General features: G+C 39.5%; 1 pseudogene; it reads left to right on the top strand.

The window, feature by feature from the left end:
• Nucleotides 1–15,761: 15,761 nt before the first annotated feature.
• On the top strand, nucleotides 15,762–18,195 carry LOC125299252 (annotated as a pseudogene).
• Nucleotides 18,196–19,998: the final 1,803 nt, after the last annotated feature.

Raw genomic sequence — 19,998 nt, 5'->3', positions numbered from 1 at the left:
TTTGTAAGCTCCAGGTACTGGCTTATGCTACCAGTAGTGACACTGACCCTACCCAAATGCGAAACTTATGAAAAATCAAGAAGGTTAAAAATGATCAGTTACAACCACCTCAAAAACCATTCCTGTTTTGGGGGTTGTCTCATTGTTGCCCCTCTAGAGCACCTGTTGTTAACTTTGATGACACCAAAGCAGGTGAAACTGATTCACAACCCCCTCTGTTACGTAACTGGCCAGACCAATAGCTTACAAGTTTGATAACCTTGATGCTATACACCTATGAAAAAGTATTCCCTTATTTATTTTGAGCAGTGTAGTTGTCTAAGTGTGTCTGAATCTGCCTGTTCCAATAAATGGCCGTTCTGGCCAAAGGTGAATCTTGTCTGTGGGTGAGTTCGTACAATATGGTAGCCTGACCCACATTAGGTCAGGCTACCACCGTTCACAGTGCTCAGTCCGAGGGGCGGGATAATCAGTTGTCTTTCAAATTCCCTCTGCATGCAATAGGACAGCGGCAGCGCTATGAGTCCCATGCGTTTCCCACCAGCGGAGCTAGTTGGCTAGTTCAAGCGTTTGCCAACTTAATAAAAGCTTAACTTCGTGTCACACTGTTAAGCCAGCAGCAACATCCATCTTATTTGTTTTTTCAAGTAGCAGGGAATTCAAGCCAAACCGTTGCAACTCTGCCATCAATCATTATGTTAAGCCCACATAACGACTCTATACACGATTTCATTGGCCTGATTAAGTTTCGATTTCTGGAGCTCACTATAAGCCAACGGAGAGTTGCTAGACTAGCGCTAGGGGCGCGTCTAGATTTCTAGGCTAACAATATGGCAGAACTAAAACAATTCTGCAAAGAAGAGTGGGCCAAAATTGCTCTGCAGCGATGTAAACGATTTGTTTGAAACGTTTCATCAGTTACTAGGTTTAGGGAGGCAATACTTTTTCACATGAGTGCTCTTTACCCCCAATATGAACCACTCCCCATAGGACCCTCATGTAGCTCTTTACTACATTAGGGTCCTATGGGGAGTGGTTCATATTGGGGATAGGCAGAAGCACAGTTGAATAACAATTAGTTAAATAATAATATGTAATTAACTTTTCTATTAACATATAGTTTGTAAATAAACATTTAACATTTAAATGATGTAAGAAATAACTTAATTCGTGCCAAAAAGACATTTAGTTAACTATTAACAAATATTAATACAAAATTAGTTAATAGATTTGTTGAAACATAACATCCAGATTTTATGCAAACAACTAATATTTAATTAATGATGAAAAAACTATTAACTTAGATATTTTAGTAACAATTAACAAATATTAACAAAGGGTTAGGTAATTACTAGTTTTCTATTTATTATGGCACCTTATTATGGAGTGTTACCGAAATTGGGAAAAGGGCAAACACAGCACTGTATGTTGCATTAAGACTTTATGTAAATTGCGTTACTACCATTGGATTTTTATCTGCCATGTACATGTAGGCTACATGTGATTCCCTCGAGGCCAAAAGTATTAACACGACACTAGCCTCTGTAAGCTGTGTGAGTGTCACCTAGTGGGCATATTGTGTAACTGTAAGAAGCTGCATATTGATTGTGAAGCCATGCAATGTTAGGTACATTCCTTTTATTTTGTACATTTTAATGTTTATAGAAACCACATTCACACATATATTCAAGAAACAATTGAGAATCAGCTGGTTTTAAGAAAAATTCTACCCGCAATTCTACCTCCACTTAGAGCCTGTTATTTGTTTTGCAAAAATCCACAGCTCCCGGTTCTTCTGGTACAATCAGAGCAGGGCTGTGTGAGATCTGACCATCAATCACAGTCTGGTGCAGTCTGGTACGCACTGACGAGCACAAACTCTATGAGAGGGTGCTCGGTGTTAGTGGGGGAGGGGCATGAGAGTTGTAATCATTCCAAGTCCATTCCATTTCCAAGTCCCTTCAATCTGTCAGACTTGCCAACTGCAGCTTTAAACCCTTAGTCTAGTGAAGACAGATATTGTCATCCAAATCTTTTTTTCACACACACCCCATAACCCCACCCACATACACACTCACACACAAACCCATGGATACTGGCTGATGCCTGCATGCATAGTAGACTCCTGTGAAGCACTCAATCAACTAAAGACTTTGCCAAACTTGCTTTAGCTTACTTCTCTTTTGCATTTTGGAATGTGAACACATGAAATTGCTATCAGATTGCCTTTGAAAATATCCAAGAGTTCTAAATTAGGATCTACTATCACATTAATTGTATAATGTTGTACATGACAGGAAGCATTATGACATTAATAACAACCAATGTATTTTTTCCATAACAAAACAAATATTTCCACAATAAAATATATGGTGACATGTTCTAGAGTAAATAGACTGGATCAGAGTGTGTGTTGTGCTTTTCCCAGTAAACCACATTGGGGTCTATGTTGGTGGGCTCTCTTTGGGCTGGTTGGTTTTATTATCTCATAGATCGCTTGTCACATGACAGATCACATGTCTACAAACCAAGCTCCTCACAGAGGCCAGGCTCCACTTCTTTAAGGAGAGACAGAAATCTCTCACAGGCCCGTTTACCCTTCTTCCACACCATGTCCACCAGGCAGGTCACCTGGTCCTCAGTCACACTGTGCTTCTGCAGAACCTCATTCCTCTCCCTGCCCTTAATGACAGGGGGCATGTCAGAGGTGGGTTTCTGAAGGCCATCCAGTAGATCTCTCAGAGAGGCATCTTCTATCCTATTTATGAGTTCACATCGATTATGGAACACTTGATCTGTGGGGAGATGGTGATGACTGATTTTAAGTCCTGCTGGTCACAAAGCCACATGCACAGACACTGCACTAATATGAATATGACAGATATTGTATATTTTTCACAATAATACAGCAAGAATAACACAATCTGCAGCAAGGTTCTTATTTCAGGTCTTATTTATCACAGATGTGATTTGTCTCTAACAGCGTTTGCTCTCCTTCTACTCCTTACCTGTGGCTTCAAGTGAAGATGCTGCAGATGGCTGACTCATAGCACCTGTGTAGAAGCAATAATAGTAATCCATGTTTTACTGCAGTTGATATTTACAAACAAGCTTTTGACTTTCTCTTACATTTTTATCAATCTTACATTTTTGTCAATGAATACAGAAGGTTACTTGCCTGCTCTCACAGCGTCCTTGATGTCAGGCACGTCTCTTTGTAAAGAGCTCACTTTCTGGTCAGTGCCGTCCACCACCATGCACAGTTTTTACTTCATCCCTGGTTTCCTCAGCTAATGATAGCACTGTGTAGACAACAGGATTTCAATTCAGTTGGTACACACTGCATAAAATATGTGCATGTATATGAACTCTGTCACAATAACAAGACATTATTCCAACAACCTTTCTACAAAACTGTTCTCTTTCAACCAACCCAGACATTGCCAACTAACTCAATATAGTAAAAATGTGACTATTCCCAGAAATCAATAGAATGGATCTAATTCATAGGGGCCATTGGCCTTTCTGACCAAGGCCCTTTATCCCAGATCAGTTTGGCTGGGCAGCCAGATCTAGGAAGACTGTTGGTGTTTCTTAATCCTTTCCATTTGAGAATGATTGAGGCTACCGTGCTCTTGCACACTTTCAATGCTGCAGAAAGTGTCTCTTATCCTTCCCCAGATCTGTGTCTTCGCACAACCCTGTCTCGCAGGTTTACTGACAATTATCTTGACCTCATGGCTTGGTTTTCACTCTGACATACATCATCAACTGTGAGACCTAATATAGACAGATGTGTGCCTCTCCTAATAATGTCCAATGAATTCATTTAGGCACAGGTGGACCCCAATCAAGTTGTCGGAGCATCTCAAGAACCATTGATAGAAGTAGGATGCACCAGAGCTCAACTGCAAGTGTCATAACAAAGGGTCTGAATGTGTGTAGCTTGATGAGAAAAAGATTAATTGAATCCATTTTAAGATGTCTGAAACATAACAAAATGTGTGAAACTTGAAAGGGTCTGAAACCTTTCCAGTTGCACTGTATGAGTCACGCTAATGGATTCTACATCCTCGCCACTCCCGACCGCTAGCGCGACAATGTGACGTCACGGGAGCGTCGTAACCATTTATACTCGCGCGTGGTGGTCGCGACACTAGTTGCAATATTCTCCTGAATTGGCATTGGCCTCAATGGCAGTAAAAACTACCCTCTGTGATGATACTTCAGACTTTGTTGCTGCTATTCACAACTACCATCATTACCATCTAGTTTCCAAAGTGTGTGCAGCTAGATAGATAGATAGACACTTTATTCATCCCGAGGGAAATTTTAGCTAGCTGGCTGGTGCTGAGAGATGAGTTTGTGTAATTTCCTAAGGTGGAAAGAGGTTTTTTTCAGGTCTTAGATATCCTTTGGTTGAAAATACATATCTTTGCTACCTTTTGCTGGATTATTGGCATGTCCCTGGGTCCTAGTTCTTTCATCTTAATTCCCAGTGTTACATCTCTAGCTTCATTAACTTATCCAGCAAACAATTTAAAAATCACGAATTCTCGCTGGTAACCTAGCCAGGTTAATTTCCCTCTCTTCTCAAACTGTCTATTCAAATATCATGTTTATTTAAGATGATGAAATGCCTGAATGTGGTTGATGTCTGTATAGAGGCATGCATGCTCCCTGACTGGCTTCAAGCTCATCCTGCTTGTCGCGCGCATCTGAATTTTTTTTTCCTGTGCACGACCTGCCTGCGTGAGGCTGAAATTTCTCGTGCGACAGAGGAAATGGCACAATTTTGACGTCATATTGTCGCACTACCGGTCAGGAGTAGTAGTACCCTTCAATCAGTTGATTGGAGTTCATGTCTGATAACTATGATAGGCCTACTATGGGAATATTAGGTTACACTTTTCTTGACAGTATCAACATAAGAGTGACATGAACGTGTCATAAACAACTCATAAATGTTTATGACATAACGCTTCTGTTATTAAATGTCATTCGTTTTTTGTCATAACAAGTTAGGGTTAGGATTAGGGTTAAGGTTAGAGGTTAGGATTAGGGTTAGGGTTCATGTGTCATGTCATGTGTTCATAACAGTGTCATGTCACTGTTGTGTCGATACTGTTAAGTAAAGTGTTACCAAATATTATATCCTCGTCTGGTGTTACTATTAATTGGAAAGATGTTCAAAAAGAGATGAATGGACTGGATAAATTAACTGACAACACCGCAAGTTTTGATAATTGGTTTGTCTGCCTTGATTCATATATGTTGGTCATACAAGGCCTACGATCTGAGGATGATTGGAAATAGTCAACTGATGTTGTCTACCGGCAGCTTACGTATTGGTTTTGTTGCCTATATTTTAGAATAAGTGATGATACTTTTGAGTACTTATATGTTCTCATGCACCTACTATTTTCCAAATTAAGCTCTCATGGACATATTTTCCCAGGTGCGTAAGTAAAATAAGCTAACTAAGTGCTTTTCAGCCTGCACACATTCTGCTGATTTAATGTTGATAAAATGACACTGCCACATGGCTAAAGGTTGTAAGACAACGTGGTAGAAACATGGACTCAAAAAGAGGTGTTTTCATCTTTTTACATTTTTTTTATGAAAAATGGCATGACCAAAATTATTCATACCCTTTTTAAATAATCACAAGTCGGTAAGCTCCAATATCCAAACGGGGTGATTATAACAGGGTTTTCTCTTTACCACAGTAGCCTAAATATGTGCAGATTCTTTGAACTCTTTTGAACACAGAACACTGTTTATAAGGTCATAGCATACTGTACATGTACAGATGTACTATTTGTACAGGACAAGAGCATGCAAATTAGGTTACATCATTCAATCTCTATGGACGAAATTCTCGCTTGTCCCACCGGCAAACACGGTGAGACCAGTAGTTCTTAACTGCACATAGGTTACACAGAATGTTACAAATTAACATTACAGTATCAAATTAATATGCTGATACGGATTTATGTTTTTCCCATTACAGTGTCACAAGGTGGCATATATCCCAACATTACCTTATTAATGAGGTTACATTGTATAATCACCCCGTTTGGATATTGGAGCTTACCGACTGTGCACCTTCAGTTTTAACTTGACGTGAAGTCAGCATACCATAGCCTACTTTGTTTGAATCTGTCCATTTCTTTCCAACTTGACATTTATATTCTCCAGTCTCTGATTCATTTGTAATGGTGGCTGGTGTTGTATAGCTAGTCTCTCTATTCAAAACTGCAGGTGTCAGTCTAGAGCTGTTAGCATAGAGACATTGATGTTTTGAGAAGCAGCTGCCATTGAAACTTTCTTTCTACAGTCATAGCCTACAGTCTTGCTTAGTTTTTCACATCGTTGCTTTTCGATTGTAAATTGGTTTGAGTAAAAACAGCAGCTAAATGGAACTGTACACCAGACGAAGACTTATGTAAGTATATGCATATGAAGAGACCTTACATTTCTCCCATTCCTGCAGAACAATCTTCATGTCTTCATCATTCTCCTTGAGAATCCTTTGACCATTAAACACTTCTTCAAGTTTCTGTTGTTCTGCTCGGCCTACCACTTGTAGGCAGAGACAGTGTGATGCCTCTGTGAGGTGTAGGTTCACCTCTTTGAAATATCCCTTCAAGGTGTCTGCATTGAATGTCTTCTTTAACCAGTTGGTTTTCTCATACTTTTTCATCAGCGTCTCAGCTTCCTCCAATGCCTTGTTGAATACATCAAGGGCTTTCTGCAAAACCTCTTCATCCACACCCTGGTTGGCCAAACCCTCCAGCGGATCCACCAAAGCCTTCACACGTTTTGCCAAACGTGCACAGCATGTCTTGTTCTTCTTCACCTGCATTAACTGGCTATGAATGGCCATTCCTTTGCTAACAATGTCTGGAATGGCTTTTGATACTGTTATAGCAATGGCTGCCATAGCTGGAAGTCTTCAGAGGGAGAAAGAGAGAAACAAATGGACAGAGTGTGAGGAGGGACAATGCCACCTACTGGTCTTAAATTAACTTTTAACAACAATGCCATTGAATTCTACACTTACTGTAACATTAACCTTAGTGACAGCTCTACCAAGGCAGTATAACAAACAAGACGGAGCTTATCCACAAAAAACGAAACTTTGTTTATTGTTTTATTTCTGTCGGGTCTGACTGGTTGCACAACATCTGTGCAAGTTCAAACACAGTCGCTTCTTGTTCATTACCTCCCACAACTGAGTGTTCACATTACTCAGGAAGAACGCCGAAAACTTTCCCCTCAGATTCAAGGTCTTCCACTACAATTCTACTAGAAATTAAACTCATATAATAGAAATTCTACATTGTGCCTTCATCTCAAGTAATTTACAGTATGTGTTTAGACTGATCATCTTTCTGAAAGCTGTCTTAAGAAAGTACTAATACCTGGCATTCTATTGCACAAATTCCTGGCATGATATTCATAAGTCTGTCAAAGTCTGAACCATACAGGTCATATTTATGTACATTAAACAATATATATGGGATCAGAAACTCTGCATTCAAAGACAGTACAGTATGCTGTACATATGTACAGTAGAACTTCCCTTTCAACTTACTGGATAACTCATAAAGGCAACAGGTCTGCTAACAGCAACCACTGCTAAGGGAAGTTGTGCATAGTAAGCCTTACCTTATGTCTTGGTGGTGTCTGTGCTGTCTTTTAAGGTCAGATTAAAGTTTTTTTTAAAGACTTATCTCGTTTCTGGCTATCGTGTTTTCTTCACACACAACCACTCCCTGCTCATTTCCTGTGAGATGTACATATTTCAACTCAACCTTAGACCTCCCCCTTCCGTGTCAAAACAGATATGATGTGCAGCTGCTGGTGACATGAAACATATAATTCCAGCCTGAACTGCCAACCAGAAAAGGGTACACAACGCTGAAGATATGTTCTGAATTCTTACATTACTCTGGCTATGTGTAAATGTGTACTTAATGATGGGTTTTCACCATGGAGGTTTTTTCTTATTTTGATTTTGATTTATTTGGAATAAAGACATATTCAAGGGATAGAAAAAACATGATAAAGTGCAAGCACTTATTTCCATCATGGTCCCTGATGTTACAAAACAGGACATATATAAAACAAAACAATTAAACATCATAAACATAGACTATGAGAGGCTAAACATATAAAACAAACAACCCTAACCCTACCTTTCTGTACTAAAGTGCAATGTGCATACATAGACAACACCAACAGACAACAACTCACATGGAGGACGACATGTTAGTGTCACTAGGGATTTAAATTGTCCATGAGCCAGGATTTTGCCTTTTTCCTGAAACAATGATAATTGTCTATGCTCTTAATTTCCAAATGTAGCAGGATGAAGTGGTGTAGTGCCCACTTCTCATTTGAGCTCTAATTGCTGCATGGTGAATGGCTCTCTGTAACGAGATGTGAGCCAACCACTATCGGTGCGCCTCTATTTAAATCGAGAATCACTCGTTACGAGGTGCCAGACGTCAAAGGCCCGCCCCGTTTTTGCCTCCCTGACATTCGTCGTTGCCCCAGAATCCCTTGTGTTGGACTTCCACCTGCCAAGCGTGCATCATAGATTACGGTGGAATTTACGCTAGTCAAGCTGGGCTCCGTGAAGTAAGACCTCGCTTGAACGGGTTGGCCAGTTAGCACAAGGGCGCGGCAACCATCACGCTGGTCCTACTAACACCTGAACATACTGCTGCTTTGCTGACCGCTGTTTCACCATCATTCTACAACAACGTTTGCGGCTAGCGTGCTTCGCTTGCCAGCTGGATTGGACTGTGTTCTGTGTTGTGTCATTCGTCTTTGTGTGTCCAGCGTCCAAATGAATGAATGAAGGAATGAATGAATATGCTGTTATTGTGTGAATGCATTGAGTGTCTGAGTATCCTGGTCAGTGGTGGAGGAAGTACTGAAACTCAGTACTTAAGTAAAAGTACAAAGACACAGAGAAATATTTACTTTAGTAAAAGTAAAAGTACCACAATGACAACCCTACTTAAGTAAAAGTAAAAAGTACCTGCTTTTAAATGTACTTTAAGTATTAAAAGTAAAAGTATTTGCATAATGATTTATTCTCTTAATATCTATATTCTAAAAGGAAAAATCAGTATGGGCTGTGGCATTTTAATCTAGTTAGTTTCTAAGATAGTTTTAGGTTATACTCGACTAGATAGTTTTAAGTTAATGCAATTGTGCTTACCATCCATGTGGCCCATTACATTCTGACCTACAATTCTAGAGACTGTAATTCTGGTTATCTACTAGGGTGATCTGCTGAGTAATATCATTCAGCAAAACACGAGAGCCTGAAGTTTAACGGGGTAGACAAGGGAAACGTCGGGTGGATCGTAATGCCAATTATGCTGATTGAACAGAAAAGTTGCTGAGAAAGGTGTCTTTATGATTAAGTTCAGTTTCACTTGATAGACATTAAATGAGCGCTGACGTTACGCCACAATTGTAGGCTATGCATCTTTATTTAATCACACACAATTAAGGAATATTTCCTAATCTGGAAAATGTTACGTCTTTTCCGGCCACCGGTTCATTAATAGTCTACCATTCATTTGTGCCGCAAATGATCAGACGAGTGACAGAAGCATGGGCATAGCCTGTAACTTCGCTGATCCGCGGATAGCAATCTCATCGGAGAGGAGGCCCTAACGCTGCAGATAACAGACAGAGAAAGGCACAGAACACAGTTGCATGTACAGTGTAGCCATGGGTCTGGTGAACATAGCCTACCGAATGCAGATGGCTACAAGCTCACGCTTTGCCTGGTCTAGACTAGAAGCTTATGTTTCTAAGAATGCACGTAGCGCTCCAGAATCTTTGGTAGCAACCCCCCCGGTAAAACAAACGTGTTTGTCAGAGAGAGAAAAAAAAACTGATCATAAAATGTATCGTAAAAAGGAACGATGGTGCTGTAGAAATGTAGTAAAAGTACAGATAATTGCTGTAAAATGTAACGAAGTAAAAGTCAAAAGTATGCACTATAAATTTTACTTAAGTAAAGTACAAATACGTGGAAAATTTACTTAAGTACAGTAAAGAAGTATTTGTACTTCGTTACATTCCACCACTGATCCTGGTTGACCACTGAGCGTTTTCGTTCATTTTGTTTATGAGTTTGTCAGTTACCTTTTTATGTTTGCTACTGGGAGGAGGCCATTTGTGTAGCGCTGCTGATACCCAGTGTGACAGCGTTTGGCCCCTTTTAATTGATTGTGTTATTCTTTTATTTTACATCTCATCTCATTGTACCACTGACGGAGGCCCTCCATAGTGCTGCTGATCATCTGTGTCTGGAGCCTCGTTTTGAGAGTATTTGTATTTTGTGTTCGTCCTGTGTTCATATGACCCATCACTAGCCGGAGGCCTTTTATAGCTGTGGATCTCTAGTGCCAGGGCCATCAAGGTCCCTGGCCTGTACTGTATTTTGTGTTCACCTGTTCAGTTGTGTGTGTGTGTGTGTGTGTGTGTGTGTGTGTGTGATCCCCTTAACCCTGTGTTGCTTTCCTCTCTGTTTCCCAGGAGCTGAGGCCCGAGGTGTAGCGTCCCTTTCGGTGGCGGGATACCCCCTGTTTTTGTGTGCCGTGCCTTCTTTTTCACTTGTTGTGACCATATTTTTCCCGTGTGTGTGTGATTGCGCACATGTGAGTGGGTGACCCCCCATTAAATTGGCAATAGGTGAAACCGTCTTGTGCCCCCTCAACATGGGGGTGAAATGGCATCCTCACACCAATTTGACTTGTCTTATGCAAATCTTTCTTTTTCACTTTCCACCCTGAACATGGGCAAAATGCACCATTGAGATCAATATGTTTTGTATAGAGCTACCACAGGTTACTCAATACAACCACAGGTGGCACTGTGGTAACTCTACACAAAACATATTGATGTCAATGGGGCATTTTGCCCATGTTCAGGGTGGAAAATAAAAGAGAGATGTTCATAAGACAAGTCAAATTGGTGTTTTTAAAAAGAAGGGATCATGGAGAATAAAGAAAAACATATTAAACAAATATTTGTATATTCCCACAAGGTGTTTGGGCGCTCTGAAAATGATAACCAAAATGATTTTTCAGACTTGTGAGGTCTGCTGTTCAGACCCTGAAGGGATTTATTTTCTGTTCATTGCTTTTTGTGAGAGTGTTTCTACTTATCTCAGTAAGGAAAATAAATCAAGAGCCTATGTTGAGTACAAATATGTCTTCTGAAGGCCTAAACAGAGCCCAGCCAAAAACTCCAATACATTTTTTATCAACTTTGAGGGACAACTATGACCATGCAGGATCCAGACCAAGCGTGACGATTTTGCTACATACTATTCTTATTTATGTACCAGCATTCAAAATTTGAGCCTCCTACATGGTTTAGTTATTGCGCTGTGGGCTTGTGAACTTTGACAAAAAAAAGAGGCCGACCAAAATTGACACCCCCCTCCCCCTGTAAAATAGGCTGTATCTTGGAAAGTATAGATTTTACATAAGAGTAATTTTACAGTGTATCTCCTGGATAACATAGGTACACCTGGTAATTTTTTCAGAATTTTTTGAGACCTAAGTGCGTGGGCCCTGGTTCAATTGACGTGGAATGACCCTAAATGTAAACAAGATATGGTGAGGTGGTCGAATCTACCACTCTCTTGTATTACCAAAATTTCTTTATTTTTTCCAAAACATTCCATTTTAATAAGGAAAAAGTTTTTCAGAACTTTGGACCAGAGCATAACGTCATTTATTTGGAATGGTAAACCACACAGGATCAAAAGACAATCTTGTGAAATACCCAAAGGGCTTGCTGGCCTGGCACTACTCAACTTTATTTATTATTACTGGGCTTGTAACAGTCAGAAAATGTTGTTTTGGACAGAGGAATACCATCCTAACAGGAGTGAACCCTGGACACATTTTAATCATATTGTAACTAGATGTACCGCATAGCGGTACAAAATATGACCGCCGCTCAGTCCTGTACATCCGTTCCGCGAAAATAAATCACACTTCAATTTGTCTCCATATTTTACTCCATCCCCCACTCTTGAAACTTTTGTGTATGCTTATTTGGCATGCCTGAGTGTGTGTGTGCGGCTGCACAGAAAGTACCCTACTGGTGCTGAAAAGGTGAATAGATTGTAGAATAGCCAAAGAAGATGTAGAATTGTTATAAAACCTTTAAAATCTCTAAACAATCACAAGTAGGGCAGTTCATCACAGTTCATCCATTGCAACTGGATTGATGAAAGGTCACTTACACCTGTAGGCTACATTGTATTTGGGAAAAGCAAAAGGTATCAGCATAATGTTATTTATTTATTTTTTATGTATTTATAAACAAAAACCATCTCTGTCAGTTCCATGCCGTTTTCAACAGCTATCAAAAAAACAAAGGTCATTTTGGATGGATGGATTTTTTGTGAATGTTTCTTCTTCTACATAAGATTTTAGTCATCTTTAGTTCATGTAATACTTTATTGTCAATGCACAAATTAAGTAACAGTAGTCTGAAACGTTATTGTTAATGCACAAATTAAGTAACAGTAGCCTAGTCTGAAACGAAATGCTGTTTTACATCTAACCAGTGGTGCAAATAACTGACATGTCCAAATGGGCCTTGATGAAATCGTCGCTAGACTGTTCATACACATTTTAGCAGACCCAAAGTTGAAGAGCTTTTGTCCGTTATTGTTAGTGCAAAATAGGCTGATTCATGTTCCCTTGCATTGTTTAACTGAGGTCCATGGCTAGTCTGGCTTTCATCAGACCAAGCTCAATCTTTTAAGAAATCAAAAAAAATAAATAGCGGGCAGATCAGGCTGGGTTCACCCAGCCTAGTCCATAGGCACCCGATATTGTTTAATTTTTCGATTGAGATATAGCCTTCGCTCTGGCTATTCTAAATGCAAAAATGCATCAGGGAGTTATGACAAAGCGGTAACTAACAAACTAGATCCTAATAGAAAGTTGTTAGCTTCCCTAAGCTACAGGTAGGATTATAAGGTAGGCCTAATGACAACATAAATTGTCAATAGGCTATGCTGGCGACACAAATAAAATCTCCTTTGGAAACCAATGGCTTACACCTTACAGTATCAAAGCGGACTTAAACTGTCATATCGTGGCGAAAAGTTGTAATAACATTCCGCAGCTCCATGAGTCAAGGAAAGCTGGAATGAAGTAGCCACTTCTAAATGGGACCCACTACACAGTAGCTTAAGGTGTTTTGCTAAAGCAGCCATAATGAAATGAAGGTGTCATTGTTTGGATACTTCACACACTGCGTGCTTTTTAATTTCACAGACTACAACTACCAAGCTGTAATCAAAGCACATCGATTCCCCTCTCACACCCTGCGCGCCTTAAAACAAAATAAACGGCGTCTCAGTCTCCACGCATGTATAGGCAAAACTGTATCAGACCCGATTGTAGCGTTGGTAAATCTTCCATTGCACAGAATGATTTTTTAGCACGTGCAATAAATGACAGTCGAAAGATACAAACAGTGCTGCTATACATTTGCTTGGTATAACCGCATTTATAGTTTTCTACAAATGCAATAAATCAAATGCCTCCATCACTCAACCAAGCTTCGCGGTAACATTACCTAGGTCCTTATTGATATTACAAGATTAGCATTACCTGCAGTAAAAACCAAGCATGTCCGATAAACATCCTCAGATTTATTTAGGCTTCAAGAAGAAATGGGAATTACACTTCATGTGAACATCGTCCTATCCTTATTAGATGTTAAGCTCGCGGTGAAATTACAGTCCTTGTATGAAGCGTCCATTGTTTTTTCAACCCACTTTTAACTTCCAACAAAATTACGTCTCACTGCAACGATCGCATCTAGTGGACAAGCGATAAGCGACCAATACTGAAAATGCAGCCATGATGATGATGATGAATATTTATTTTGGCTTTCTTTTAATCCTACTGATTTTCATTTTTACCGGGGGCAAATCACAAATGAGTGATTATGAGCCAGGTTGATGTGGGCCCTGAGACCAACATACCATAAAAGATTCACAGAGAACTGTGTCTGCCCTACCCTCCTTTCGGAGGGGTCCAGTCCAGCGGGGGCTGCAGATGAAAGCTAAAAATAGCGGTTCCATGCTATCCATGTGGGGTACATGCCCACCAGTTTTGTGTACCCCGGTCTTTCCAGTGTCGGGAATCCTTGTTGGTGTGCGTCACTAAATGTACACATAAATTATTTTATTGTAAGGCCCCCATGAACGAAAGTACACAAAACTTGGCATGCATTCAGAGGGTGTCATAATGATCCTACACTTTTAATTTCGTGCAGTTTTGACCTTGTCAGCCAGAGATATTGAGATGAAAACACCTAATTTTTTTTTTTTTTTTTTTTAACTAGGTGGCGCTATACATGAAATAAGTGGTAATGGGATGGGTTGACATGCCCCCTTAAGACCAACATACAAAAAAAAGGTGGACCCCCTAGGCCCTACGGTTCTCGAGATATTCTGAAAACTGTCTCCGGCCACCTACAGGCCAGTTGGTGTATAGTAATATAAATTAATTTATTGTGTGGCCCCCCATGAACAAAATTCCACGAAACTTGGCGTGCATTCAGAAGGTGTCAAAATGATCCTACACTTCCAATTTCGTGCAGTTTTGACTATGTTAGGTCACAGATACCTACAATTACAACACCTCATTTTTACTTTTTTGTGTTTAACTAGGTGGCGCTATACATGAAATTAGTGGTTATGGAATGGGTTGACATGGCCCCTTGAGATCAACATACAAAAAAGGTGGTCCTCCTAAACCTTACGGTTCTCGAGATATTCACAGAAAACTGTGTCTGCCTACCCTCCTTTAGGGGGTGCAGTCCAGCGATGGGGGCTACAGATCAAAACGAAAACGATGGTTCCATGCTATCCATATGGGGTTACATGCCCGCAAGTTTTGTCTACCCCGGTCTTTCAGTGTCCCGGGAATCATTGGCGGAAATTTGGACATGCGAAAAAGAAAAAAAAAAAAAAAAAAAAAAAAAAAAAATCTGACTAAACCTGCTCTTGTTGTCATAATAATACCAATAACCGTGATCATTTTGGTCATGATTTTTCATCAAATGTTCATACTGTATCTCTAGTGGCTGGTAGACTTTGGAATCCACCAGCCACAATGGTAAGGTGGAAAAAAAATATTTTAGGCTATTTCCATCCCTGATACATCACGCACACTCATACACACATTCATAAGTCTCAATCTGTCCATTTATTTCCACAAAACTCGCCAGAAGTCCTAATTTAAGGGGTTATTTTTCAATTTTTTCTACTGAGCTACTACCTTTTTCAGGTGGGCAGGGGGGCCCTTTTCATGTCTGTGCCCAGGGGCCCAGGCTCATAATCCTTCCATGCCACGGGGTTAAAACACTGGTCTTGTTTTCAAGTGCAATCAATAATTTAATTGTACATTTTGAAGAAACTTTTCAATTCTATTCGTTTTTTTTTAAACATAAATCAGGGATTATACTATACTGTACATAGCAAAAAAGTTAGGGGTCAGACATTTTTAAAATTAGGTTTAGGGAAAAATTTAACGCACACGCACTATGACTTCACAAAATCTCACTCCAGCCAAACACCCAAAGTTGGCAACCCTGCAAAAAGTGCTTTGGCACATGTCAATGTAGTGAGCCAATTCTCAGAATAGTGTGAGTAGAAGACACAGAAGTGTAATTTCTTTTAAAGGATGATTATATCAGCCCTCCTGATCAGCCCTCCAGATCAGCCCCCCAGTTCAGCCATCCAGATCAGCTCAGACTCAGACCCCCAGAACAGCACTACAGAAAGTTATTGCCCTGTGCCTTCTACCTCAACAAACCAACCGTCTACTAATTACAACAACTACCTTTCAGTAGTGGCTGCACTGTCTGATGAATCAACTGATGAGGAGGAACTGAACCATGCAATATTTGCAAGCCTGCAGAGTGAAAGGTTTGCACACAATTAAAATGTCTCACATATATGCTTTCGTGAGATACTGTATTTTTTTGCTTTCAAGAAGTGTTGCACAGAGCTAAACTAACAGTGAGCTACAAACTTATAGGGTATTGTAACTGTGGCTGTAAATTGAAATTAATCTTGTTCTACAGTAGATCCACTGGATGTCCTCCAGCAGTGAAAGACATTCTGGAAGAGCTTGCTTCAAAAATCAACTTCAAAATGAAGTCGAAGTTCAACATTAGCAGATCAAATGTGCTTGATGGAGCCATAAGAGGATTCAAAAGGGGGTCATATGATCCACATTATAACATCATGGTCAGATTTTCTGACGATATGGGTTTCCCTGAGGAAGCTATTGATTTGGGAGGACCAAAAAGAGAGTTTTTGAGGCTTCTAATGGATGCTTTGTCACAATCATCTATGTTTGAGGGGGAGGAAGGCAAAACAGATTTGGCCCTTGACAGTATTGGTAGGTTATGTCTTGATTGTATTGATCAAAAAATGTTAATCCCTAGACATTTTTCACATATCAGAATTAATTGAATTTATTTCATTAGTTGTCAAATCTTAGGATTTTTTTTCTTTAAAACATTAGATGTCTAAAATTGCATGTAATCTTATTTTCCCTAGCCATGAGGGAGGACCGGTATTTTATTGCCGGGAGGGCCATTGCAGTTAGCCTCGTCACGGCGGTCCTCCTGCATGCTTTCTGTCCCCAACTCTCTTCACGTGCCTCGTGAATGGACCTGACTTCGCCAAGCCGATTTTGGAAGATATTGCTGATGGGGACCTGCGAGAAAAAATTAAGATGGTATATTTGTTTTTATATATCACATATTGTCATATACAAAGAATTACTAAGTGTAAGATGTAGTGACATTGCTTTCTGTTGGTCAGCAGTGCTGATGTTGACTTGCACAGGGGTGGGGCTAAGGGCTGTGGCTGTGGGTAGGGGATAGCGCGTGTTTGTGTATGTGAGTGCAGTCTGTGTGTTTGTGTATGTGCAGTGTTGCTTTATTTTCATTGTAACATTCTGCTGCTTTATTTTCTTTTGTAACACAATTTTGTTGTTTGCTTCTTTTTGGAAGATTGCAGAGAGTAAAACCACTGAGGACATCCGAGCAGCTACCATTCCACTAGAGGAATATTTGGCCAGTGCTGGTTGCTTGAGACCACTGCGAAGGTTGGCAGACAAGGTTGTGCTTGTTGATGACATCTTGATGTTTCATGTCGTACACAGAGTTTGTGGTCCTTTTGAAAGGTACGGTTCTATCTTTTATTTGTCAATGTTAGTTTGCTTTGACAGGGAAGTAAGTGTCCTTTTTTTTTAACAGGTTTCAGGATGGTCTGAGAACCCTTGAAGTGTTGGACAAAATCCAGGCTTATCCTGAAAGTTTTTCGTCCCCTTCTTTGTTGGGTGCCTTCAACCCTGAACGCAAACCTGCTTGACGAGTTTTTCATCATTCGCCGATCTGAAGAGGGTCCCAATAAATGGACTGCTGAAGATGCTGTCATTCCTTTATGGCGTGACTATCTAAGTGATGCAGAAAGTTAGTACATGTATTTTAAGTTCTTCTTATGTTTATTGGGACAAGGGAGAATGGAACTGGTATTAAGGCCTGAAGCTGTGGGTACACTGTATCATATTGCTTCTTATATAACAATTTAATTTACAACAAATCATGTTTGAAGACACCAAATTATTCTGGTTTGTTAGTTTATTTGGTTCTTCTTCCTGTGTTGTTTTACCAATCAGTCTTTATTTACCAAACCATATTTGGAACTAATACAACTTGCCTCTTATCCAGTTAGAAAGAATTGAATGAATAATGCACTTATCTTGTCATGATATATACTGAAGGCCTACTAGTGATGTATGTGTGTTTTCATTTTGCTCTGATGTAATCTTCTCTCTTTAAATTCTAGCACAGGGAACTGAAAAACTGGCGTCCATCCTGATCTTTGCCACAGGAGCCAGTAGGATCCCACCACTTGGCTTCTCGCCACGACCCTCAGTTGAATTTCTGCATAAAGAGCATGGCACAGACACAACATACAAGCTACCCATTGCAAACACATGCATCAATTGTTTAAAGTTACCTCTACACACAACATACAATGATTTTCAAGAAAACATTGACTTTGCCTTGGATAATACCCATGGCTTTGGTTTTGCTTAAATCGTGTCATTAGTGTATGTCTCCATGTAAATGTCAAGTTCACAATCTAAATAATTGTATCGTAAAATGTTAATGTAAATAACCTTATACTGTTACAAATTGCTTCGTGTTTGCCCATAGCTTACATACTATGAGTCAATTTGCTTGTTTTTTCATAACATGACATACTTTGTGTGTAAAAGTATTGAGGGAATGCTTATGAAGCTTTATGATAACCAAGATTTTAGTATGTGACAATATTATACTTTTTTTGGTTGGTTTGGTTGTGGACAAAAAATAGAGTTCCAGTTTTATTAAACCTCAGAAAAAAGTAGAAGGTAAAAACTGTTTCATTTATGTTTTGTTTTTCCTTAATTAAATACAGGTTGAAAATCCTCACACCTGCACCAGGTTACATTGCTAAGAGGCATGGGCATTTGTCCTTTTATCCTTCTCTGGTGTGATGAATTCTTCTCTGATAGAATAGAATTCCACATTTTTTAAAAAACAATGTTACAACAATCAACGTTTATTCAATGTTCAATAAAGTGTGATCTCGTATTTCAGATATCTCACTTTCTTGTGAATTGAATAATGGAAAGTATGAATGTGAAACTTGAAATGTAATAGTGTAAACCTCAGTATCTGACATCCATGAACTCAAACTAGACATAAAGCATTACATCACTGCAGACATTTTCTTCTCTTGGTGCAATAGCTGTTGAGGGTGTAAAGTATTACTTGATATTTGTGCTTTACTTTAGGACTGCCTTTCAAGAAAATGAACAAGGTTGCAAAACAAATCAATACCATGATTGTTATCATCTTGAAAAGGATCAAATGTCTGCTGAAGTCTATCCATTGTCTTATTGATGGTAATGTTAACTGATGGAACAACAATATTGTTGTTTGTTTGCAACTCAGAGAATGGTCTATCATAATCTGTACCAACAGCGCCTATTTTGCAAATTCCATTCATACCTGGGTTATGCATTCCTGCAGTGTTAATTATGCCCCTTTGCCACAACTGGAGAGGGGTTTGCCCTCCTTGTGTGGAATGACCATGGTTATTCCACTGGTTTTGAAATTCTGTGGCAGACCTAAATAAAATAGGCAAAATAAATGGAGCTCATTAAGTGAATCTAATATACCGTGCTCCTCCATAAAGTTGAAAATATTGGCAAAATGAAAAGACACCACTCTATTTAGCTCTGCCCATAATCTTTCTATTCTTTGGTTATGTACAGACCTGCCGGTAATAACACTGTTTAAGCCTCTCCTGTAAAGCATGAAACGGGCAACAGCAGTGTTTTCCATTCCGTTATCACATCTGACCCGAGATGGCATTCCGAAAGTCTGTATCCCTCCAATGAAGAGTGGCAAAACACTGGAAGTCCTGTTGTTATCCAGGCAAGGAAGGTAGATGATGGCTCGACTGAAACCATCTACACAGCCATGGAACACCATCCTCCATCTCACAAGCTTATGATTTCCATCAATGTGCCTAAAAGACATTGATATGATATCATGATTTATGAGGGAGAAAACTAACAAATCCAAAGTCATAATCAATGGTTATGATTACAAGACTACCAGGCTACTAACAGCAAGCAGGGCTCAAAAACACATGCCTCAATCAGGCCATATAGGCCTACGTGAACATACAGTATTTTTCAGAATTGTGTTATTGAAATGAATTAACTTTTGAACAATATTTTATATTTGTTGAGTTTTACCTATAAAAAATGAGAATGCAATACAATTATCAGGACACTAATGATAAAGTGCATATTAATACCAATTGAAGTCGGAACTGACCATAAC

Source organism: Alosa alosa, chromosome 1 (genome assembly GCF_017589495.1).
Source record: "Alosa alosa isolate M-15738 ecotype Scorff River chromosome 1, AALO_Geno_1.1, whole genome shotgun sequence".
Taxonomy (NCBI): domain Eukaryota; kingdom Metazoa; phylum Chordata; class Actinopteri; order Clupeiformes; family Clupeidae; genus Alosa; species Alosa alosa.
This window is presented reverse-complemented; position numbering and strand designations above follow the sequence as displayed.